We start from the raw sequence: 26,530 nt of genomic DNA on the forward strand, positions 1-26,530 counted from the left end.
AGACTCACTATGATGTTCCGTAGACTCCCAGAGCTTCTTCATCGTGTGATGCAGGTTTGTACCCATTGTCCAACATCTCCTCTTTTGCCGAACCCCTCAGCCCCTGCTGACCACCATTCTAGTCTCTGTTTCTGTGACATCTTTGAGTTTGGAAACACATTCCTAAATAAACAATGGCTCGAAGAAGAAATAACAAATAAATAGAAAATACTTCGGATGAATGAAAATGCAAATAAAATGTAGAAGACCTTTAGGGATAAATGTGATGCAGTGCATAGAGAGCAACTAACGGCTGGAGGCATCTATGTTGCAAAAGATAAAGGATCTCAGATCAGTAACCTGAAAGACACGTATGCATGTCTGTGGGTTTATGAAAAGAGAAAACACCTAACGCTAAATAGAGCAAAATATAAGCAGTGATTTTTCTTGGCAGTTTATTAGATGTGTTCATTTTTGAACAACTTTATGTTTTCCCAATTATATATTATGTACTGTAATTTCATTTTTATAGCCATGTATTATAATATTTAAATGGTTTATAGTAGTGAAGATGTGGCTGAGCTTGAGAGAAAGGTTAGGTCCTGGTCTTCTGGCACATGCTTATCTGGTGACTCTTCTCAAGTCTCAAGTGTCTCCTCTTTCTCTTCCTCTCCTCTTCATTCTCCTCTTCTTCCTCCTTTTCCATTATAAAATGACATTCCTAAGAAGCTTCCTGATTAATTGCCCAAGACACGTTACTAGGCCAGTTCTTCCTTCAGACTGCAGGTAGAATATGAAAGATAGGAAAGGATTATTACTAAATGCATGGGCAACATGTCAGAGTACCAACTTGGACAGTTATGTTGTATATATGGGGCAGTGAAGGTAATATGGCAGGTTGAGGGTTCTGGAGGGTTGAAAAGGAAGATCGAGAATAAACAGTGAAAACCTTTTCGTATTACTGTCTTCAAAGCCATAAAACATGTTTGGAAAGAGCAGAAGAAAGCAAGTATTTCAGATGAGCCCTAAGTCCATATTTCATCTAGATTTCAGACCTTAGTGCTCTGATCTTCTCTCCACTCCCAACCCCACTCTCAATCACTTATATGTGATGCTGTGAGTCTTAAATGGTATCTTATATCTATTTTTGGTTTCACACAATTGAAACCTGATATTTACTTACGGAATACAAGGGATTTATTTCCTGATAAAGGAATTTTAAGCACACGACGGCACTCTAGGGAAGTGTTCATGTCAGGTGAGAGGGACACCCTGATTCCATGAAACATGTGTTCCCACATTCCACAGTAATATAAAGTGAGAGTTGCAACTTTATTTCTAAACCAGACAGGGCCCTTCACCAGCCACAGCCCATCACGAGAAGCTTCAGTGCCCAAGGGGGCAGCAGAGAAAAGAGTGGTGTTCAGGTCCAAGAGAGAAGAGAGGAACTGTAGAAGAACTCTTGACAGCTGAATCTCTGAAAAGGTAGAAATAAGGTATTTGGAGAACATGCTAGGGCACTGGTTCCTGAACTTCAGTTATTTTCTAAAAGTTCATTATATTTGTCATAATTCCACATCAGAGGTGTCATGTATTAATAGTATTTTTTACTTTAACTTCACTTTATAATAACTTTGAAATGTTTTAATTTAATTGACCATACGTAATCTTGTACATGATAAGCCAGATGAAATATTCAAATTAAATATTGCAATGTATAAAAAAAAAAATATATATATATATATATATAGAAAGAGAGAGAGAGAGAGAGAGAGAGAGAAATGTGTTACCGAAAGTGAGAGACAGTGTGAGAGAGAGAGAAAGAGAGAGAGAGAGAGAGAGATTGAGAGAGAGAGAGAGATTACAAAGTTTGGTAAACTCAAAATCTGCAGAGCTGAAAGCGTGCTGGAAGCCCATCCAACAGGGTAATCGTCTTTTACCTCGGTGACGGTCAGCCTTGTTCTATTGAGGAGGTCAGTGGATTGGAAGAGCAATTCCCAGCTTAGAGAAGGCAACCGCCTTTACTCAGGCCACTGATGTAAATAATACTCTCTTGCAAAAGCATCCTTACAGAAACACCCAGAATAATGTTTGACCAGTTAACTGGGGACCATATGCCAGGGAAGCTGACCCATAAATTAACCACCAAACCTTCCTTCCAGCACACTGACAAATTCTATGAAGAAAGTAGAGCCGGAAATAGGCTTATTTGACATCTGTTCCACAGTGAGCAAAATGGAAAATGTAAAACGTAGGTTAAAATTTTAACAAACTTATTATTAATCATTAAGAAGTTGTATATGAATGGCAATGAACTTCACTGACTGCATTTTTAATAATGGGATATCAACTTTCTCTGTAATTTACCCCTAGACTTGATGTGAAACAAAACATGTATTTAAATAATTCGTAACTATTAAATACATATAAAATTAGTGACTTGAATGGCATTGCATATTAGATAGGGTTTTCCAAAAATTTCAAAGGAACAGGAAGCCAGAATATTTAAACACTCCTCTGAGCTTTCTTCAAAAGTTGAAGAAATCCAAAGAGGTCCTTTGGGAGAAGTTAGGTAAGAGCAGGTGGTATGTCACGTTTGGGAGGTATGAGTAAAAGGCTTGGTTTGTATTGTAAGTCTAGGTTCTGATCTGCCAGCTGATTGGAATTATGGTAGACGAAACTACGCTCCTAGTGAATTCCTTGTGGCCGGAAGTGAAACAGATTTACAAAGTTCATAAGAATGTGACTGCTGGATGTTCTTAATTTGAAGGAGCAAAGCAGTGAAAGGGGGTCCCTAGAGGTCACCACTTTACTAAACGTATTTAAGTATCACGGTGGGAAGTCATCGGAGATGATCCGCAACCTTCCCTCAGTCCATTTTAGAAGAGGAGAAGAGACTTCACTTAGCAAGCCATGGATCAAGAGGAAATGCATTATAAGAGGGGCTTGAGATAAAGAGAACGGTGTCACCAGGTAGCCAGGCCTTTCTCAAACCAGTATGTACAATAAAACGGCCACCAGTTCAAGTGCAACTAGGCAGGCAGTTTTAGAAGTCAAGGAAGGTGAAAGATAGAAAAGGGTCATCTTCCCCAATCAAGAAACGGAACGTTTGTCTGCAAGTTAGAGAAGCTTCAAAATCCTCCCACTGCCATAAACCACTGAAACGGAGAGCTAAGGCAGGGACTCTGTGAGTCATGAGAACATAATCTAGTGAGGAGATCCTGGCGCAGGACATTTCCTGTTTTCAGAGTCCCTGCCAAGCCAGTTATGGATGGATTTGCATTTGGTTGGGAAATGACTGAACCAGGCCAGTTTTGGTAGCTCCGCTTCCCCCTGGGTGGGGCAGCAAACACCAATAAAAAGGGCCTCTGCTGCACGACAGTGACAGCTATCCTCCTGCTACTCGAGTTCTGATTGACTTTGGAGAACCTGGTGAGTATGATTCTTCAGGTCAACTTTGTTCTCGGGCCCCCGAATGTTGAGTTTATGCTGGAGACCGCAAATTTGATGGGTGCAAAGTTATGAACAAGGGTATAATGTTACTTAGTGGATGGGAACCTGGAATCTGGGCACAATGTTATATTGTATTTACTAGATTTCTGATACCTAGTTTGAATTCCTCTATTGAACAAGAAATTAAAAGGAAATTTTGACATGAAAGGATAAAGAGTAAAGTATTTATCTTTTTCTGTGCCTTTCTGTTGGACCTCTGCTGTGATTTCAGAGGCATTAATCTTAGAAGGTGTGATGCCCTTACATTCATCCTGATTGCCCTTTGCTTTGTACATAAGTAATCGTGTCGGGACCTCATGAGAAAAAATGGTGATAGAAATTGCTTGTGAGTTTGCCCAGGATTTTAGAACTTGTGATGGCCTTTTTTAAAGATGAGGTTTTCATTAAAAAAAGAAGAACAAAGAAACCAAAAGAGAAAACACTGCTGGTTTCTTTTAAAAAAAGATATTTTCTTTGGAAATGTTGTATGAGAAAGGAGAAGGTTGTCTCTGGGCTGATGAATAGATTTGCTAAAGAACGAGAGAGAAGTCCGAAATTCATTAAAAGGTATTAAAGAGATTAAAACCCATATTTAGAGATTGGAGAGGTCCTGTCTATTTGAGTTGTCAAAGCTTTGGGTCTTCCCTCTGAAGGAATTCCTCCTGGTGAACACGGTCATATACTTTCTTTCAGATATTAAGACTCCAGAAAGATGTCTTCTCAAGAGCAGCAGTGCAAGCAGCAGTGCAAGATACCTCCAGTGTGCCCAACAAAGTGCCCTGATCCTTGCTCACCTAAAAAGGGTACAGACCCTTGCCAACCTGTAAAGTGCCCTGTGAAATGCACTCCTGAGCCACCTCCCGAGCAATGCCAGCAGAAGTGCCCACCCAAGAACAAGTAACAGCTTCAGGTTTTATCTGCCTCTGGAAAGGATAAGGACAATCAGCTCATCTAGTTCCACAGCTCCATCTTCATCTTCTCTTCAAGTCCTACCATGGATACAGGAGAAGCTTTCCACCCTTCAGCCTGCAGTGTGCGTGTGGGGATTCCTGACGGTCAGAGGTTTCCTATCTGAGTCTGCTATGCTGCTTCCCTCTGGGAGGTATCCGAAAAAGCATCCCAGAGCCTCAGAGGGAAGAGCAGTATCTCTCCTCCTGAGCGCCCTCTGAGGATTCTCCCACTGTCTTCTGTGTGTGTCTGTCATCTAGGCAGCGGTTTCTGCCAGATGAGCAATTGTTACTTATCCTCCATTTCCTGAATAAAATACAATTTTTTTTGTGATGGTAAAAGTATTTTGTTTCTTTGAAAACCTGCTTTTAGCAATATCATATCATAATTTTGGTTGATTTCTATCCTTCTTCGATCCAAATTTCAGGCTCTCACAACCAGTGTTATGTGAATTTTGAGTTATATCGATGATTATTTGTATATAATTTCAAATCCAGGGTATTTTCTTAATTATTGCTTGACTGATTTGAGGAACAATTATTTAACTCCTCAGAAGTTCAATCCCTTTACTAAAATGCGGGGAAAATCACCTTTACAGTGCCAACTGGCTTAGGCATAAAATTTACATGAATGTGTGTAATTCAGTTGCCACAATGCTGGGCACATAATTAGTACTTTGTGAGGTGGCAAGTCATCATTATCTCTGTCATCATCACTGTCACCACCATCACCACCATCACCATGTTTGCTCTAGCAGGAAAGAGGCTCAGACATACCGAGCACAGCACATACGGAGATTCTTAAAGTATATTACAGTTTCATATTCTGTGTTCCTTTTCTTTTCCAACTTAACCGTATTTATAACATCATGTGACACATTAAATGCTTTGGGAAATTATTGGGATATTCTGCATAAAATTATAGTAGTTCTGAATTCATGGGTAGTACAAATAAAGGGAAGTGTAAAGGGTCCTTGTCAGGCAAAGTGCTGCCTGCTCTCCATGTACACAACACGTTCTTCTTACTGCAAAACTCAACAACCTCAGTGTCTTATTATATTTTCTCACGTCTGAAATTACTTTCCTGACAGATTTGACCCCACTTTGGGGGGACACTTGGGTTTCCAATGTTTACCTAGATTTACAAAATGACTGTTGCTATGCAACTTGTTTTCTAAGTGTATAGCTTACAGATCCAGTAAGCCGTGAAAAAGGTTGTGTTCTTTAAGCATATCTCTTCTTGTGGTCCTAGAAGTAAAGGAGTCCAAGATGCCAGAACTGCAGGAAAAAAGAAGATGTCCAATTACTGCCCAACGCTTATCAGACTATTACACGAGGGAGAAATCAACACTGATATTTGGGAGTTGTCTCTCCTCTAGCTAGTGTTATTTGACCTGACACAGAAATTACTCTTTGAGGTGGGAGGCTTCTATAAAAAATCTTTAAATTATGGCATTGGCTTAGAGTCTGGAGGTGGTTGGCAAGGAATCTGATATTGGAAGCCATAAATGTGGTGATACATTTTATTCAATGGCAAAATGTTTGCAGTAATGGTTGTCCATGGTATTCTGAGATGCAGACCAAATATTGGTCACTTGTTGATTTGACCAGGGTATTTCAATTAATGTATGTTCAGAAAAAAATTTCCAGTTGGAAGGTCAGAAATAAAAAAATATGGAAAGAAAAGAATAGCCCAGATATTCAGAAGCTTGATGAATTAGGAAACTCAACACTTGTAAGCCCTAAAGTGTAAGATATGAGATTAGAATTGGTTTTGAACTTGAAGTCCAATTTCAGTTGACTGTAACAACAGAGAAAAGAGACAGAAGTTGTAGTCTATCCACCTGTGTGTCAGGGAGCCTCATGGTAGTTGAATTATGTTCAGGGATCAAGGCAGGAATTTAATCAGGCCAGAAAATTACTTCCAGAAGAGGACCTGAGTGAGGTCCGTGGGACACAGAAATGATTGGAAGAATGAATTATGTCGGGTGTCTAATAAGTTTTTGAGGGAATTGACAACTAAATAAAGTATGTGCCAAAACAAAAAAGACTGAGTTTTCAAGAATTGTAACGACTTTCCAGCCCTCCTTTCCCCCCTTTCCACACTACCTACTTCAGATGTGGTCAGTATAGGTGACGAGAAGGGATTATCCACTGTGAGGTGGATACAAGGCCCGCAGAGAAGAATTGTTAAGAGAAGCTCTCTCAGAGAGTAGTATCAGAGCCTAAGAGAGGCAAGGAGGACAAGGAACACAAAGATTCTGAAACTTTCTTACGGTTTTGTAGGATGGTTTTTCTTTCACCTTTTCCATCCGGTATTATTGAGGTCTTATTGACAAATTAAACTGGACATATTTGTGGTGCATAATGAGATGATTTGACATATGTGTACTTTGTGCAGGGATTACCACCATCAGTCACTTAATACATTAATCACTTCACCATTAACTATTTAAATATGCCTATGTCCGTGTAATTGTGTGTGTGTGTGTGTGTGTGTGCGTGATGAGAATGCTTAAGGTCTATTTTCTGAGCAAGTTTCAACTACACAACTGAGTGTTATTAACTAGACTCACTATGATGTTCCGTAGACTCCCAGAGCTTCTTCATCGTGTGATGCAGGTTTGTACCCATTGTCCAACATCTCCTCTTTTGCCGAACCCCTCAGCCCCTGCTGACCACCATTCTAGTCTCTGTTTCTGTGACATCTTTGAGTTTGGAAACACATTCCTAAATAAACAATGGCTCGAAGAAGAAATAACAAATAAATAGAAAATACTTCGGATGAATGAAAATGCAAATAAAATGTAGAAGACCTTTAGGGATAAATGTGATGCAGTGCATAGAGAGCAACTAACGGCTGGAGGCATCTATGTTGCAAAAGATAAAGGATCTCAGATCAGTAACCTGAAAGACACGTATGCATGTCTGTGGGTTTATGAAAAGAGAAAACACCTAACGCTAAATAGAGCAAAATATAAGCAGTGATTTTTCTTGGCAGTTTATTAGATGTGTTCATTTTTGAACAACTTTATGTTTTCCCAATTATATATTATGTACTGTAATTTCATTTTTATAGCCATGTATTATAATATTTAAATGGTTTATAGTAGTGAAGATGTGGCTGAGCTTGAGAGAAAGGTTAGGTCCTGGTCTTCTGGCACATGCTTATCTGGTGACTCTTCTCAAGTCTCAAGTGTCTCCTCTTTCTCTTCCTCTCCTCTTCATTCTCCTCTTCTTCCTCCTTTTCCATTATAAAATGACATTCCTAAGAAGCTTCCTGATTAATTGCCCAAGACACGTTACTAGGCCAGTTCTTCCTTCAGACTGCAGGTAGAATATGAAAGATAGGAAAGGATTATTACTAAATGCATGGGCAACATGTCAGAGTACCAACTTGGACAGTTATGTTGTATATATGGGGCAGTGAAGGTAATATGGCAGGTTGAGGGTTCTGGAGGGTTGAAAAGGAAGATCGAGAATAAACAGTGAAAACCTTTTCGTATTACTGTCTTCAAAGCCATAAAACATGTTTGGAAAGAGCAGAAGAAAGCAAGTATTTCAGATGAGCCCTAAGTCCATATTTCATCTAGATTTCAGACCTTAGTGCTCTGATCTTCTCTCCACTCCCAACCCCACTCTCAATCACTTATATGTGATGCTGTGAGTCTTAAATGGTATCTTATATCTATTTTTGGTTTCACACAATTGAAACCTGATATTTACTTACGGAATACAAGGGATTTATTTCCTGATAAAGGAATTTTAAGCACACGACGGCACTCTAGGGAAGTGTTCATGTCAGGTGAGAGGGACACCCTGATTCCATGAAACATGTGTTCCCACATTCCACAGTAATATAAAGTGAGAGTTGCAACTTTATTTCTAAACCAGACAGGGCCCTTCACCAGCCACAGCCCATCACGAGAAGCTTCAGTGCCCAAGGGGGCAGCAGAGAAAAGAGTGGTGTTCAGGTCCAAGAGAGAAGAGAGGAACTGTAGAAGAACTCTTGACAGCTGAATCTCTGAAAAGGTAGAAATAAGGTATTTGGAGAACATGCTAGGGCACTGGTTCCTGAACTTCAGTTATTTTCTAAAAGTTCATTATATTTGTCATAATTGCACATCAGAGGTGTCATGTATTAATAGTATTTTTTACTTTAACTTCACTTTATAATAACTTTGAAATGTTTTAATTTAATTGACCATACGTAATCTTGTACATGATAAGCCAGATGAAATATTCAAATTAAATATTGCAATGTATAAAAAAAAAAAAATATATATATATATATATAGAAAGAGAGAGAGAGAGAGAGAGAGAGAGAGAAATGTGTTACCGAAAGTGAGAGACAGTGTGAGAGAGAGAGAAAGAGAGAGAGAGAGAGAGAGATTGAGAGAGAGAGAGAGATTACAAAGTTTGGTAAACTCAAAATCTGCAGAGCTGAAAGCGTGCTGGAAGCCCATCCAACAGGGTAATCGTCTTTTACCTCGGTGACGGTCAGCCTTGTTCTATTGAGGAGGTCAGTGGATTGGAAGAGCAATTCCCAGCTTAGAGAAGGCAACCGCCTTTACTCAGGCCACTGATGTAAATAATACTCTCTTGCAAAAGCATCCTTACAGAAACACCCAGAATAATGTTTGACCAGTTAACTGGGGACCATATGCCAGGGAAGCTGACCCATAAATTAACCACCAAACCTTCCTTCCAGCACACTGACAAATTCTATGAAGAAAGTAGAGCCGGAAATAGGCTTATTTGACATCTGTTCCACAGTGAGCAAAATGGAAAATGTAAAACGTAGGTTAAAATTTTAACAAACTTATTATTAATCATTAAGAAGTTGTATATGAATGGCAATGAACTTCACTGACTGCATTTTTAATAATGGGATATCAACTTTCTCTGTAATTTACCCCTAGACTTGATGTGAAACAAAACATGTATTTAAATAATTCATAACTATTAAATACATATAAAATTAGTGACTTGAATGGCATTGCATATTAGATAGGGTTTTCCAAAAATTTCAAAGGAACAGGAAGCCAGAATATTTAAACACTCCTCTGAGCTTTCTTCAAAAGTTGAAGAAATCCAAAGAGGTCCTTTGGGAGAAGTTAGGTAAGAGCAGGTGGTATGTCACGTTTGGGAGGTATGAGTAAAAGGCTTGGTTTGTATTGTAAGTCTAGGTTCTGATCTGCCAGCTGATTGGAATTATGGTAGACGAAACTACGCTCCTAGTGAATTCCTTGTGGCCGGAAGTGAAACAGATTTACAAAGTTCATAAGAATGTGACTGCTGGATGTTCTTAATTTGAAGGAGCAAAGCAGTGAAAGGGGGTCCCTAGAGGTCACCACTTTACTAAACGTATTTAAGTATCACGGTGGGAAGTCATCGGAGATGATCCGCAACCTTCCCTCAGTCCATTTTAGAAGAGGAGAAGAGACTTCACTTAGCAAGCCATGGATCAAGAGGAAATGCATTATAAGAGGGGCTTGAGATAAAGAGAACGGTGTCACCAGGTAGCCAGGCCTTTCTCAAACCAGTATGTACAATAAAACGGCCACCAGTTCAAGTGCAACTAGGCAGGCAGTTTTAGAAGTCAAGGAAGGTGAAAGATAGAAAAGGGTCATCTTCCCCAATCAAGAAACGGAACGTTTGTCTGCAAGTTAGAGAAGCTTCAAAATCCTCCCACTGCCATAAACCACTGAAACGGAGAGCTAAGGCAGGGACTCTGTGAGTCATGAGAACATAATCTAGTGAGGAGATCCTGGCGCAGGACATTTCCTGTTTTCAGAGTCCCTGCCAAGCCAGTTATGGATGGATTTGCATTTGGTTGGGAAATGACTGAACCAGGCCAGTTTTGGTAGCTCCGCTTCCCCCTGGGTGGGGCAGCAAACACCAATAAAAAGGGCCTCTGCTGCACGACAGTGACAGCTATCCTCCTGCTACTCGAGTTCTGATTGACTTTGGAGAACCTGGTGAGTATGATTCTTCAGGTCAACTTTGTTCTCGGGCCCCCGAATGTTGAGTTTATGCTGGAGACCGCAAATTTGATGGGTGCAAAGTTATGAACAAGGGTATAATGTTACTTAGTGGATGGGAACCTGGAATCTGGGCACAATGTTATATTGTATTTACTAGATTTCTGATACCTAGTTTGAATTCCTCTATTGAACAAGAAATTAAAAGGAAATTTTGACATGAAAGGATAAAGAGTAAAGTATTTATCTTTTTCTGTGCCTTTCTGTTGGACCTCTGCTGTGATTTCAGAGGCATTAATCTTAGAAGGTGTGATGCCCTTACATTCATCCTGATTGCCCTTTGCTTTGTACATAAGTAATCGTGTCGGGACCTCATGAGAAAAAATGGTGATAGAAATTGCTTGTGAGTTTGCCCAGGATTTTAGAACTTGTGATGGCCTTTTTTAAAGATGAGGTTTTCATTAAAAAAAGAAGAACAAAGAAACCAAAAGAGAAAACACTGCTGGTTTCTTTTAAAAAAAGATATTTTCTTTGGAAATGTTGTATGAGAAAGGAGAAGGTTGTCTCTGGGCTGATGAATAGATTTGCTAAAGAACGAGAGAGAAGTCCGAAATTCATTAAAAGGTATTAAAGAGATTAAAACCCATATTTAGAGATTGGAGAGATCCTGTCTATTTGAGTTGTCAAAGCTTTGGGTCTTCCCTCTGAAGGAATTCCTCCTGGTGAACACGGTCATATACTTTCTTTCAGATATTAAGACTCCAGAAAGATGTCTTCTCAAGAGCAGCAGTGCAAGCAGCAGTGCAAGATACCTCCAGTGTGCCCAACAAAGTGCCCTGATCCTTGCTCACCTAAAAAGGGTACAGACCCTTGCCAACCTGTAAAGTGCCCTGTGAAATGCACTCCTGAGCCACCTCCCGAGCAATGCCAGCAGAAGTGCCCACCCAAGAACAAGTAACAGCTTCAGGTTTTATCTGCCTCTGGAAAGGATAAGGACAATCAGCTCATCTAGTTCCACAGCTCCATCTTCATCTTCTCTTCAAGTCCTACCATGGATACAGGAGAAGCTTTCCACCCTTCAGCCTGCAGTGTGCGTGTGGGGATTCCTGACGGTCAGAGGTTTCCTATCTGAGTCTGCTATGCTGCTTCCCTCTGGGAGGTATCCGAAAAAGCATCCCAGAGCCTCAGAGGGAAGAGCAGTATCTCTCCTCCTGAGCGCCCTCTGAGGATTCTCCCACTGTCTTCTGTGTGTGTCTGTCATCTAGGCAGCGGTTTCTGCCAGATGAGCAATTGTTACTTATCCTCCATTTCCTGAATAAAATACAATTTTTTTTGTGATGGTAAAAGTATTTTGTTTCTTTGAAAACCTGCTTTTAGCAATATCATATCATAATTTTGGTTGATTTCTATCCTTCTTCGATCCAAATTTCAGGCTCTCACAACCAGTGTTATGTGAATTTTGAGTTATATCGATGATTATTTGTATATAATTTCAAATCCAGGGTATTTTCTTAATTATTGCTTGACTGATTTGAGGAACAATTATTTAACTCCTCAGAAGTTCAATCCCTTTACTAAAATGCGGGGAAAATCACCTTTACAGTGCCAACTGGCTTAGGCATAAAATTTACATGAATGTGTGTAATTCAGTTGCCACAATGCTGGGCACATAATTAGTACTTTGTGAGGTGGCAAGTCATCATTATCTCTGTCATCATCACTGTCACCACCATCACCACCATCACCATGTTTGCTCTAGCAGGAAAGAGGCTCAGACATACCGAGCACAGCACATACGGAGATTCTTAAAGTATATTACAGTTTCATATTCTGTGTTCCTTTTCTTTTCCAACTTAACCGTATTTATAACATCATGTGACACATTAAATGCTTTGGGAAATTATTGGGATATTCTGCATAAAATTATAGTAGTTCTGAATTCATGGGTAGTACAAATAAAGGGAAGTGTAAAGGGTCCTTGTCAGGCAAAGTGCTGCCTGCTCTCCATGTACACAACACGTTCTTCTTACTGCAAAACTCAACAACCTCAGTGTCTTATTATATTTTCTCACGTCTGAAATTACTTTCCTGACAGATTTGACCCCACTTTGGGGGGACACTTGGGTTTCCAATGTTTACCTAGATTTACAAAATGACTGTTGCTATGCAACTTGTTTTCTAAGTGTATAGCTTACAGATCCAGTAAGCCGTGAAAAAGGTTGTGTTCTTTAAGCATATCTCTTCTTGTGGTCCTAGAAGTAAAGGAGTCCAAGATGCCAGAACTGCAGGAAAAAAGAAGATGTCCAATTACTGCCCAACGCTTATCAGACTATTACACGAGGGAGAAATCAACACTGATATTTGGGAGTTGTCTCTCCTCTAGCTAGTGTTATTTGACCTGACACAGAAATTACTCTTTGAGGTGGGAGGCTTCTATAAAAAATCTTTAAATTATGGCATTGGCTTAGAGTCTGGAGGTGGTTGGCAAGGAATCTGATATTGGAAGCCATAAATGTGGTGATACATTTTATTCAATGGCAAAATGTTTGCAGTAATGGTTGTCCATGGTATTCTGAGATGCAGACCAAATATTGGTCACTTGTTGATTTGACCAGGGTATTTCAATTAATGTATGTTCAGAAAAAAATTTCCAGTTGGAAGGTCAGAAATAAAAAAATATGGAAAGAAAAGAATAGCCCAGATATTCAGAAGCTTGATGAATTAGGAAACTCAACACTTGTAAGCCCTAAAGTGTAAGATATGAGATTAGAATTGGTTTTGAACTTGAAGTCCAATTTCAGTTGACTGTAACAACAGAGAAAAGAGACAGAAGTTGTAGTCTATCCACCTGTGTGTCAGGGAGCCTCATGGTAGTTGAATTATGTTCAGGGATCAAGGCAGGAATTTAATCAGGCCAGAAAATTACTTCCAGAAGAGGACCTGAGTGAGGTCCGTGGGACACAGAAATGATTGGAAGAATGAATTATGTCGGGTGTCTAATAAGTTTTTGAGGGAATTGACAACTAAATAAAGTATGTGCCAAAACAAAAAAGACTGAGTTTTCAAGAATTGTAACGACTTTCCAGCCCTCCTTTCCCCCCTTTCCACACTACCTACTTCAGATGTGGTCAGTATAGGTGACGAGAAGGGATTATCCACTGTGAGGTGGATACAAGGCCCGCAGAGAAGAATTGTTAAGGGAAGCTCTCTCAGAGAGTAGTATCAGAGCCTAAGAGAGGCAAGGAGGACAAGGAACACAAAGATTCTGAAACTTTCTTACGGTTTTGTAGGATGGTTTTTCTTTCACCTTTTCCATCCGGTATTATTGAGGTCTTATTGACAAATTAAACTGGACATATTTGTGGTGCATAATGAGATGATTTGACATATGTGTACTTTGTGCAGGGATTACCACCATCAGTCACTTAATACATTAATCACTTCACCATTAACTATTTAAATATGCCTATGTCCGTGTAATTGTGTGTGTGTGTGTGTGTGTGTGCGTGATGAGAATGCTTAAGGTCTATTTTCTGAGCAAGTTTCAACTACACAACTGAGTGTTATTAACTAGACTCACTATGATGTTCCGTAGACTCCCAGAGCTTCTTCATCGTGTGATGCAGGTTTGTACCCATTGTCCAACATCTCCTCTTTTGCCGAACCCCTCAGCCGCTGCTGACCACCATTCTAGTCTCTGTTTCTGTGACATCTTTGAGTTTGGAAACACATTCCTAAATAAACAATGGCTCGAAGAAGAAATAACAAATAAATAGAAAATACTTCGGATGAATGAAAATGCAAATAAAATGTAGAAGACCTTTAGGGATAAATGTGATGCAGTGCATAGAGAGCAACTAACGGCTGGAGGCATCTATGTTGCAAAAGATAAAGGATCTCAGATCAGTAACCTGAAAGACACGTATGCATGTCTGTGGGTTTATGAAAAGAGAAAACACCTAACGCTAAATAGAGCAAAATATAAGCAGTGATTTTTCTTGGCAGTTTATTAGATGTGTTCATTTTTGAACAACTTTATGTTTTCCCAATTATATATTATGTACTGTAATTTCATTTTTATAGCCATGTATTATAATATTTAAATGGTTTATAGTAGTGAAGATGTGGCTGAGCTTGAGAGAAAGGTTAGGTCCTGGTCTTCTGGCACATGCTTATCTGGTGACTCTTCTCAAGTCTCAAGTGTCTCCTCTTTCTCTTCCTCTCCTCTTCATTCTCCTCTTCTTCCTCCTTTTCCATTATAAAATGACATTCCTAAGAAGCTTCCTGATTAATTGCCCAAGACACGTTACTAGGCCAGTTCTTCCTTCAGACTGCAGGTAGAATATGAAAGATAGGAAAGGATTATTACTAAATGCATGGGCAACATGTCAGAGTACCAACTTGGACAGTTATGTTGTATATATGGGGCAGTGAAGGTAATATGGCAGGTTGAGGGTTCTGGAGGGTTGAAAAGGAAGATCGAGAATAAACAGTGAAAACCTTTTCGTATTACTGTCTTCAAAGCCATAAAACATGTTTGGAAAGAGCAGAAGAAAGCAAGTATTTCAGATGAGCCCTAAGTCCATATTTCATCTAGATTTCAGACCTTAGTGCTCTGATCTTCTCTCCACTCCCAACCCCACTCTCAATCACTTATATGTGATGCTGTGAGTCTTAAATGGTATCTTATATCTATTTTTGGTTTCACACAATTGAAACCTGATATTTACTTACGGAATACAAGGGATTTATTTCCTGATAAAGGAATTTTAAGCACACGACGGCACTCTAGGGAAGTGTTCATGTCAGGTGAGAGGGACACCCTGATTCCATGAAACATGTGTTCCCACATTCCACAGTAATATAAAGTGAGAGTTGCAACTTTATTTCTAAACCAGACAGGGCCCTTCACCAGCCACAGCCCATCACGAGAAGCTTCAGTGCCCAAGGGGGCAACAGAGAAAAGAGTGGTGTTCAGGTCCAAGAGAGAAGAGAGGAACTGTAGAAGAACTCTTGACAGCTGAATCTCTGAAAAGGTAGAAATAAGGTATTTGGAGAACATGCTAGGGCACTGGTTCCTGAACTTCAGTTATTTTCTAAAAGTTCATTATATTTGTCATAATTGCACATCAGAGGTGTCATGTATTAATAGTATTTTTTACTTTAACTTCACTTTATAATAACTTTGAAATGTTTTAATTTAATTGACCATACGTAATCTTGTACATGATAAGCCAGATGAAATATTCAAATTAAATATTGCAATGTATAAAAATATATATATATATATATATATAAAGAGAGAGAGAGAGAGAGAGAGAGAGAGAGAGAAATGTGTTACCGAAAGTGAGAGACAGTGTGAGAGAGAGAGAAAGAGAGAGAGAGAGAGAGAGATTGAGAGAGAGAGAGAGATTACAAAGTTTGGTAAACTCAAAATCTGCAGAGCTGAAAGCGTGCTGGAAGCCCATCCAACAGGGTAATCGTCTTTTACCTCGGTGACGGTCAGCCTTGTTCTATTGAGGAGGTCAGTGGATTGGAAGAGCAATTCCCAGCTTAGAGAAGGCAACCGCCTTTACTCAGGCCACTGATGTAAATAATACTCTCTTGCAAAAGCATCCTTACAGAAACACCCAGAATAATGTTTGACCAGTTAACTGGGGACCATATGCCAGGGAAGCTGACCCATAAATTAACCACCAAACCTTCCTTCCAGCACACTGACAAATTCTATGAAGAAAGTAGAGCCGGAAATAGGCTTATTTGACATCTGTTCCACAGTGAGCAAAATGGAAAATGTAAAACGTAGGTTAAAATTTTAACAAACTTATTATTAATCATTAAGAAGTTGTATATGAATGGCAATGAACTTCACTGACTGCATTTTTAATAATGGGATATCAACTTTCTCTGTAATTTACCCCTAGACTTGATGTGAAACAAAACATGTATTTAAATAATTCGTAACTATTAAATACATATAAAATTAGTGACTTGAATGGCATTGCATATTAGATAGGGTTTTCCAAAAATTTCAAAGGAACAGGAAGCCAGAATATTTAAACACTCCTCTGAGCTTTCTTCAAAAGTTGAAGAAATCCAAAGAGGTCCTTTGGGAGAAGTTAGGTAAGAGCAGGTGGTATGTCACGTTTGGGAGGTATGAGTAAAAGGCTTGGTTTGTATTGTAAGTCTAGGTTCTGATCTGCCAGCTGATTGGAATTATGGTAGACGAAACTACGCTCCTAGTGAATTCCTTGTGGCCGGAAGTGAAACAGATTTACAAAGTTCATAAGAATGTGACTGCTGGATGTTCTTAATTTGAAGGAGCAAAGCAGTGAAAGGGGGTCCCTAGAGGTCACCACTTTACTAAACGTATTTAAGTATCACGGTGGGAAGTCATCGGAGATGATCCGCAACCTTCCCTCAGTCCATTTTAGAAGAGGAGAAGAGACTTCACTTAGCAAGCCATGGATCAAGAGGAAATGCATTATAAGAGGGGCTTGAGATAAAGAGAACGGTGTCACCAGGTAGCCAGGCCTTTCTCAAACCAGTATGTACAATAAAACGGCCACCAGTTCAAGTGCAACTAGGCAGGCAGTTTTAGAAGTCAAGGAAGGTGAAAGATAGAAAAGGGTCATCTTCCCCAATCAAGAAACGGAACGTTTGTCTGCAAGTTAGAGAAGCTTCAAAATCCTCCCACTGCCATAAACCACTGAAACGGAGAGCTAAGGCAGGGACTCTGTGAGTCATGAGAACATAATCTAGTGAGGAGATCCTGGCGCAGGACATTTCCTGTTTTCAGAGTCCCTGCCAAGCCAGTTATGGATGGATTTGCATTTGGTTGGGAAATGACTGAACCAGGCCAGTTTTGGTAGCTCCGCTTCCCCCTGGGTGGGGCAGCAAACACCAATAAAAAGGGCCTCTGCTGCACGACAGTGACAGCTATCCTCCTGCTACTCGAGTTCTGATTGACTTTGGAGAACCTGGTGAGTATGATTCTTCAGGTCAACTTTGTTCTCGGGCCCCCGAATGTTGAGTTTATGCTGGAGACCGCAAATTTGATGGGTGCAAAGTTATGAACAAGGGTATAATGTTACTTAGTGGATGGGAACCTGGAATCTGGGCACAATGTTATATTGTATTTACTAGATTTCTGATACCTAGTTTGAATTCCTCTATTGAACAAGAAATTAAAAGGAAATTTTGACATGAAAGGATAAAGAGTAAAGTATTTATCTTTTTCTGTGCCTTTCTGTTGGACCTCTGCTGTGATTTCAGAGGCATTAATCTTAGAAGGTGTGATGCCCTTACATTCATCCTGATTGCCCTTTGCTTTGTACATAAGTAATCGTGTCGGGACCTCATGAGAAAAAATGGTGATAGAAATTGCTTGTGAGTTTGCCCAGGATTTTAGAACTTGTGATGGCCTTTTTTAAAGATGAGGTTTTCATTAAAAAAAGAAGAACAAAGAAACCAAAAGAGAAAACACTGCTGGTTTCTTTTAAAAAAAGATATTTTCTTTGGAAATGTTGTATGAGAAAGGAGAAGGTTGTCTCTGGGCTGATGAATAGATTTGCTAAAGAACGAGAGAGAAGTCCGAAATTCATTAAAAGGTATTAAAGAGATTAAAACCCATATTTAGAGATTGGAGAGATCCTGTCTATTTGAGTTGTCAAAGCTTTGGGTCTTCCCTCTGAAGGAATTCCTCCTGGTGAACACGGTCATATACTTTCTTTCAGATATTAAGACTCCAGAAAGATGTCTTCTCAAGAGCAGCAGTGCAAGCAGCAGTGCAAGATACCTCCAGTGTGCCCAACAAAGTGCCCTGATCCTTGCTCACCTAAAAAGGGTACAGACCCTTGCCAACCTGTAAAGTGCCCTGTGAAATGCACTCCTGAGCCACCTCCCGAGCAATGCCAGCAGAAGTGCCCACCCAAGAACAAGTAACAGCTTCAGGTTTTATCTGCCTCTGGAAAGGATAAGGACAATCAGCTCATCTAGTTCCACAGCTCCATCTTCATCTTCTCTTCAAGTCCTACCATGGATACAGGAGAAGCTTTCCACCCTTCAGCCTGCAGTGTGCGTGTGGGGATTCCTGACGGTCAGAGGTTTCCTATCTGAGTCTGCTATGCTGCTTCCCTCTGGGAGGTATCCGAAAAAGCATCCCAGAGCCTCAGAGGGAAGAGCAGTATCTCTCCTCCTGAGCGCCCTCTGAGGATTCTCCCACTGTCTTCTGTGTGTGTCTGTCATCTAGGCAGCGGTTTCTGCCAGATGAGCAATTGTTACTTATCCTCCATTTCCTGAATAAAATACAATTTTTTTTGTGATGGTAAAAGTATTTTGTTTCTTTGAAAACCTGCTTTTAGCAATATCATATCATAATTTTGGTTGATTTCTATCCTTCTTCGATCCAAATTTCAGGCTCTCACAACCAGTGTTATGTGAATTTTGAGTTATATCGATGATTATTTGTATATAATTTCAAATCCAGGGTATTTTCTTAATTATTGCTTGACTGATTTGAGGAACAATTATTTAACTCCTCAGAAGTTCAATCCCTTTACTAAAATGCGGGGAAAATCACCTTTACAGTGCCAACTGGCTTAGGCATAAAATTTACATGAATGTGTGTAATTCAGTTGCCACAATGCTGGGCACATAATTAGTACTTTGTGAGGTGGCAAGTCATCATTATCTCTGTCATCATCACTGTCACCACCATCACCACCATCACCATGTTTGCTCTAGCAGGAAAGAGGCTCAGACATACCGAGCACAGCACATACGGAGATTCTTAAAGTATATTACAGTTTCATATTCTGTGTTCCTTTTCTTTTCCAACTTAACCGTATTTATAACATCATGTGACACATTAAATGCTTTGGGAAATTATTGGGATATTCTGCATAAAATTATAGTAGTTCTGAATTCATGGGTAGTACAAATAAAGGGAAGTGTAAAGGGTCCTTGTCAGGCAAAGTGCTGCCTGCTCTCCATGTACACAACACGTTCTTCTTACTGCAAAACTCAACAACCTCAGTGTCTTATTATATTTTCTCACGTCTGAAATTACTTTCCTGACAGATTTGACCCCACTTTGGGGGGACACTTGGGTTTCCAATGTTTACCTAGATTTACAAAATGACTGTTGCTATGCAACTTGTTTTCTAAGTGTATAGCTTACAGATCCAGTAAGCCGTGAAAAAGGTTGTGTTCTTTAAGCATATCTCTTCTTGTGGTCCTAGAAGTAAAGGAGTCCAAGATGCCAGAACTGCAGGAAAAAAGAAGATGTCCAATTACTGCCCAACGCTTATCAGACTATTACACGAGGGAGAAATCAACACTGATATTTGGGAGTTGTCTCTCCTCTAGCTAGTGTTATTTGACCTGACACAGAAATTACTCTTTGAGGTGGGAGGCTTCTATAAAAAATCTTTAAATTATGGCATTGGCTTAGAGTCTGGAGGTGCTTGGCAAGGAATCTGATATTGGAAGCCATAAATGTGGTGATACATTTTATTCAATGGCAAAATGTTTGCAGTAATGGTTGTCCATGGTATTCTGAGATGCAGACCAAATATTGGTCACTTGTTGATTTGACCAGGGTATTTCAATTAATGTATGTTCAGAAAAAAATTTCCAGTTGGAAGGCCAGAAATAAAAAAATATGGAAAGAAAAGAATAGCCCAGATATTCAGAAGCTTGATGAATTAGGAAACTCAACACTTGTAAGCCCTAAAGTGTAAGATATGAGATTAGAATTGGTTTTGAACTTGAAGTCCAATTTCAGTTGACTGTAACAACAGAGAAAAGAGACAGAAGTTGTAGTCTATCCACCTGTGTGTCAGGGAGCCTCATGGTAGTTGAATTATGTTCAGGGATCAAGGCAGGAATTTAATCAGGCCAGAAAATTACTTCCAGAAGAGGACCTGAGTGAGGTCCGTGGGACACAGAAATGATTGGAAGAATGAATTATGTCGGGTGTCTAATAAGTTTTTGAGGGAATTGACAACTAAATAAAGTATGTGCCAAAACAAAAAAGACTGAGTTTTCAAGAATTGTAACGACTTTCCAGCCCTCCTTTCCCCCCTTTCCACACTACCTACTTCAGATGTGGTCAGTATAGGTGACGAGAAGGGATTATCCACTGTGAGGTGGATACAAGGCCCGCAGAGAAGAATTGTTAAGGGAAGCTCTCTCAGAGAGTAGTATCAGAGCCTAAGAGAGGCAAGGAGGACAAGGAACACAAAGATTCTGAAACTTTCTTACGGTTTTGTAGGATGGTTTTTCTTTCACCTTTTCCATCCGGTATTATTGAGGTCTTATTGACAAATTAAACTGGACATATTTGTGGTGCATAATGAGATGATTTGACATATGTGTACTTTGTGCAGGGATTACCACCATCAGTCACTTAATACATTAATCACTTCACCATTAACTATTTAAATATGCCTATGTCCGTGTAATTGTGTGTGTGTGTGTGTGTGTGTGCGTGATGAGAATGCTTAAGGTCTATTTTCTGAGCAAGTTTCAACTACACAACTGAGTGTTATTAACTAGACTCACTATGATGTTCCGTAGACTCCCAGAGCTTCTTCATCGTGTGATGCAGGTTTGTACCCATTGTCCAACATCTCCTCTTTTGCCGAACCCCTCAGCCCCTGCTGACCACCATTCTAGTCTCTGTTTCTGTGACATCTTTGAGTTTGGAAACACATTCCTAAATAAACAATGGCTCGAAGAAGAAATAACAAATAAATAGAAAATACTTCGGATGAATGAAAATGCAAATAAAATGTAGAAGACCTTTAGGGATAAATGTGATGCAGTGCATAGAGAGCAACTAACGGCTGGAGGCATCTATGTTGCAAAAGATAAAGGATCTCAGATCAGTAACCTGAAAGACACGTATGCATGTCTGTGGGTTTATGAAAAGAGAAAACACCTAACGCTAAATAGAGCAAAATATAAGCAGTGATTTTTCTTGGCAGTTTATTAGATGTGTTCATTTTTGAACAACTTTATGTTTTCCCAATTATATATTATGTACTGTAATTTCATTTTTATAGCCATGTATTATAATATTTAAATGGTTTATAGTAGTGAAGATGTGGCTGAGCTTGAGAGAAAGGTTAGGTCCTGGTCTTCTGGCACATGCTTATCTGGTGACTCTTCTCAAGTCTCAAGTGTCTCCTCTTTCTCTTCCTCTCCTCTTCATTCTCCTCTTCTTCCTCCTTTTCCATTATAAAATGACATTCCTAAGAAGCTTCCTGATTAATTGCCCAAGACACGTTACTAGGCCAGTTCTTCCTTCAGACTGCAGGTAGAATATGAAAGATAGGAAAGGATTATTACTAAATGCATGGGCAACATGTCAGAGTACCAACTTGGACAGTTATGTTGTATATATGGGGCAGTGAAGGTAATATGGCAGGTTGAGGGTTCTGGAGGGTTGAAAAGGAAGATCGAGAATAAACAGTGAAAACCTTTTCGTATTACTGTCTTCAAAGCCATAAAACATGTTTGGAAAGAGCAGAAGAAAGCAAGTATTTCAGATGAGCCCTAAGTCCATATTTCATCTAGATTTCAGACCTTAGTGCTCTGATCTTCTCTCCACTCCCAACCCCACTCTCAATCACTTATATGTGATGCTGTGAGTCTTAAATGGTATCTTATATCTATTTTTGGTTTCACACAATTGAAACCTGATATTTACTTACGGAATACAAGGGATTTATTTCCTGATAAAGGAATTTTAAGCACACGACGGCACTCTAGGGAAGTGTTCATGTCAGGTGAGAGGGACACCCTGATTCCATGAAACATGTGTTCCCACATTCCACAGTAATATAAAGTGAGAGTTGCAACTTTATTTCTAAACCAGACAGGGCCCTTCACCAGCCACAGCCCATCACGAGAAGCTTCAGTGCCCAAGGGGGCAGCAGAGAAAAGAGTGGTGTTCAGGTCCAAGAGAGAAGAGAGGAACTGTAGAAGAACTCTTGACAGCTGAATCTCTGAAAAGGTAGAAATAAGGTATTTGGAGAACATGCTAGGGCACTGGTTCCTGAACTTCAGTTATTTTCTAAAAGTTCATTATATTTGTCATAATTGCACATCAGAGGTGTCATGTATTAATAGTATTTTTTACTTTAACTTCACTTTATAATAACTTTGAAATGTTTTAATTTAATTGACCATACGTAATCTTGTACATGATAAGCCAGATGAAATATTCAAATTAAATATTGCAATGTATAAAAAAAAAAAAATATATATATATATATATAGAAAGAGAGAGAGAGAGAGAGAGAGAGAGAGAAATGTGTTACCGAAAGTGAGAGACAGTGTGAGAGAGAGAGAAAGAGAGAGAGAGAGAGAGAGATTGAGAGAGAGAGAGAGATTACAAAGTTTGGTAAACTCAAAATCTGCAGAGCTGAAAGCGTGCTGGAAGCCCATCCAACAGGGTAATCGTCTTTTACCTCGGTGACGGTCAGCCTTGTTCTATTGAGGAGGTCAGTGGATTGGAAGAGCAATTCCCAGCTTAGAGAAGGCAACCGCCTTTACTCAGGCCACTGATGTAAATAATACTCTCTTGCAAAAGCATCCTTACAGAAACACCCAGAATAATGTTTGACCAGTTAACTGGGGACCATATGCCAGGGAAGCTGACCCATAAATTAACCACCAAACCTTCCTTCCAGCACACTGACAAATTCTATGAAGAAAGTAGAGCCGGAAATAGGCTTATTTGACATCTGTTCCACAGTGAGCAAAATGGAAAATGTAAAACGTAGGTTAAAATTTTAACAAACTTATTATTAATCATTAAGAAGTTGTATATGAATGGCAATGAACTTCACTGACTGCATTTTTAATAATGGGATATCAACTTTCTCTGTAATTTACCCCTAGACTTGATGTGAAACAAAACATGTATTTAAATAATTCGTAACTATTAAATACATATAAAATTAGTGACTTGAATGGCATTGCATATTAGATAGGGTTTTCCAAAAATTTCAAAGGAACAGGAAGCCAGAATATTTAAACACTCCTCTGAGCTTTCTTCAAAAGTTGAAGAAATCCAAAGAGGTCCTTTGGGAGAAGTTAGGTAAGAGCAGGTGGTATGTCACGTTTGGGAGGTATGAGTAAAAGGCTTGGTTTGTATTGTAAGTCTAGGTTCTGATCTGCCAGCTGATTGGAATTATGGTAGACGAAACTACGCTCCTAGTGAATTCCTTGTGGCCGGAAGTGAAACAGATTTACAAAGTTCATAAGAATGTGACTGCTGGATGTTCTTAATTTGAAGGAGCAAAGCAGTGAAAGGGGGTCCCTAGAGGTCACCACTTTACTAAACGTATTTAAGTATCACGGTGGGAAGTCATCGGAGATGATCCGCAACCTTCCCTCAGTCCATTTTAGAAGAGGAGAAGAGACTTCACTTAGCAAGCCATGGATCAAGAGGAAATGCATTATAAGAGGGGCTTGAGATAAAGAGAACGGTGTCACCAGGTAGCCAGGCCTTTCTCAAACCAGTATGTACAATAAAACGGCCACCAGTTCAAGTGCAACTAGGCAGGCAGTTTTAGAAGTCAAGGAAGGTGAAAGATAGAAAAGGGTCATCTTCCCCAATCAAGAAACGGAACGTTTGTCTGCAAGTTAGAGAAGCTTCAAAATCCTCCCACTGCCATAAACCACTGAAACGGAGAGCTAAGGCAGGGACTCTGTGAGTCATGAGAACATAATCTAGTGAGGAGATCCTGGCGCAGGACATTTCCTGTTTTCAGAGTCCCTGCCAAGCCAGTTATGGATGGATTTGCATTTGGTTGGGAAATGACTGAACCAGGCCAGTTTTGGTAGCTCCGCTTCCCCCTGGGTGGGGCAGCAAACACCAATAAAAAGGGCCTCTGCTGCACGACAGTGACAGCTATCCTCCTGCTACTCGAGTTCTGATTGACTTTGGAGAACCTGGTGAGTATGATTCTTCAGGTCAACTTTGTTCTCGGGCCCCCGAATGTTGAGTTTATGCTGGAGACCGCAAATTTGATGGGTGCAAAGTTATGAACAAGGGTATAATGTTACTTAGTGGATGGGAACCTGGAATCTGGGCACAATGTTATATTGTATTTACTAGATTTCTGATACCTAGTTTGAATTCCTCTATTGAACAAGAAATTAAAAGGAAATTTTGACATGAAAGGATAAAGAGTAAAGTATTTATCTTTTTCTGTGCCTTTCTGTTGGACCTCTGCTGTGATTTCAGAGGCATTAATCTTAGAAGGTGTGATGCCCTTACATTCATCCTGATTGCCCTTTGCTTTGTACATAAGTAATCGTGTCGGGACCTCATGAGAAAAAATGGTGATAGAAATTGCTTGTGAGTTTGCCCAGGATTTTAGAACTTGTGATGGCCTTTTTTAAAGATGAGGTTTTCATTAAAAAAAGAAGAACAAAGAAAACAAAAGAGAAAACACTGCTGGTTTCTTTTAAAAAAAGATATTTTCTTTGGAAATGTTGTATGAGAAAGGAGAAGGTTGTCTCTGGGCTGATGAATAGATTTGCTAAAGAACGAGAGAGAAGTCCGAAATTCATTAAAAGGTATTAAAGAGATTAAAACCCATATTTAGAGATTGGAGAGGTCCTGTCTATTTGAGTTGTCAAATCTTTGGGTCTTCCCTCTGAAGGAATTCCTCCTTGTGAACACGGTCAAATACTTTCTTTCAGATATTAAGACTCCAGAAAGATGTCTTCTCAAGAGCAGCAGTGCAAGCAGCAGTGCAAGATACCTCCAGTGTGCCCAACAAAGTGCCCTGATCCTTGCTCACCTAAAAAGGGTACAGACCCTTGCCAACCTGTAAAGTGCCCTGTGAAATGCACTCCTGAGCCACCTCCCGAGCAATGCCAGCAGAAGTGCCCACCCAAGAACAAGTAACAGCTTCAGGTTTTATCTGCCTCTGGAAAGGATAAGGACAATCAGCTCATCTAGTTCCACAGCTCCATCTTCATCTTCTCTTCAAGTCCTACCATGGATACAGGAGAAGCTTTCCACCCTTCAGCCTGCAGTGTGCGTGTGGGGATTCCTGACGGTCAGAGGTTTCCTATCTGAGTCTGCTATGCTGCTTCCCTCTGGGAGGTATCCGAAAAAGCATCCCAGAGCCTCAGAGGGAAGAGCAGTATCTCTCCTCCTGAGCGCCCTCTGAGGATTCTCCCACTGTCTTCTGTGTGTGTCTGTCATCTAGGCAGCGGTTTCTGCCAGATGAGCAATTGTTACTTATCCTCCATTTCCTGAATAAAATACAATTTTTTTTGTGATGGTAAAAGTATTTTGTTTCTTTGAAAACCTGCTTTTAGCAATATCATATCATAATTTTGGTTGATTTCTATCCTTCTTCGATCCAAATTTCAGGCTCTCACAACCAGTGTTATGTGAATTTTGAGTTATATCGATGATTATTTGTATATAATTTCAAATCCAGGGTATTTTCTTAATTATTGCTTGACTGATTTGAGGAACAATTATTTAACTCCTCAGAAGTTCAATCCCTTTACTAAAATGCGGGGAAAATCACCTTTACAGTGCCAACTGGCTTAGGCATAAAATTTACATGAATGTGTGTAATTCAGTTGCCACAATGCTGGGCACATAATTAGTACTTTGTGAGGTGGCAAGTCATCATTATCTCTGTCATCATCACTGTCACCACCATCACCACCATCACCATGTTTGCTCTAGCAGGAAAGAGGCTCAGACATACCGAGCACAGCACATACGGAGATTCTTAAAGTATATTACAGTTTCATATTCTGTGTTCCTTTTCTTTTCCAACTTAACCGTATTTATAACATCATGTGACACATTAAATGCTTTGGGAAATTATTGGGATATTCTGCATAAAATTATAGTAGTTCTGAATTCATGGGTAGTACAAATAAAGGGAAGTGTAAAGGGTCCTTGCCAGGCAAAGTGCTGCCTGCTCTCCATGTACACAACACGTTCTTCTTACTGCAAAACTCAACAACCTCAGTGTCTTATTATATTTTCTCACATCTGAAATTACTTTCCTGACAGATTTGACCCCACTTTGGGGGGACACTTGGGTTTCCAATGTTTACCTAGATTTACAAAAT

The 26,530-nt window shown here is 39.7% G+C and overlaps 4 long non-coding RNA genes across 4 annotated transcripts; all 4 read left to right on the top strand.

Annotated features, from left to right (window-relative positions):
• Positions 1–3,149: 3,149 nt before the first annotated feature.
• Positions 3,150–4,760, top strand: LOC132515956 (uncharacterized). The gene is made up of 2 exons (XR_009539211.1): positions 3,150–3,411; positions 4,165–4,760. It is a non-coding gene; the product is annotated as an uncharacterized LOC132515956 (long non-coding RNA).
• A 5,377-nt stretch (positions 4,761–10,137) lies between these two features.
• On the top strand, positions 10,138–11,748 carry LOC132515957 (uncharacterized). The gene is made up of 2 exons (XR_009539212.1): positions 10,138–10,399; positions 11,153–11,748. It is a non-coding gene; the product is annotated as an uncharacterized LOC132515957 (long non-coding RNA).
• A 5,375-nt stretch (positions 11,749–17,123) lies between these two features.
• On the top strand, positions 17,124–18,734 carry LOC132515958 (uncharacterized). The gene is made up of 2 exons (XR_009539213.1): positions 17,124–17,385; positions 18,139–18,734. It is a non-coding gene; the product is annotated as an uncharacterized LOC132515958 (long non-coding RNA).
• A 5,377-nt stretch (positions 18,735–24,111) lies between these two features.
• LOC132515959 (uncharacterized) lies at positions 24,112–25,722 on the top strand. Its single transcript, XR_009539214.1, has 2 exons — positions 24,112–24,373; positions 25,127–25,722. It is a non-coding gene; the product is annotated as an uncharacterized LOC132515959 (long non-coding RNA).
• The last annotated feature ends 808 nt before the right edge of the window (positions 25,723–26,530 follow it).

The sequence above is a fragment of the Lagenorhynchus albirostris genome, chromosome 2 (assembly GCF_949774975.1).
Source record: "Lagenorhynchus albirostris chromosome 2, mLagAlb1.1, whole genome shotgun sequence".
NCBI lineage: Eukaryota > Metazoa > Chordata > Mammalia > Artiodactyla > Delphinidae > Lagenorhynchus > Lagenorhynchus albirostris.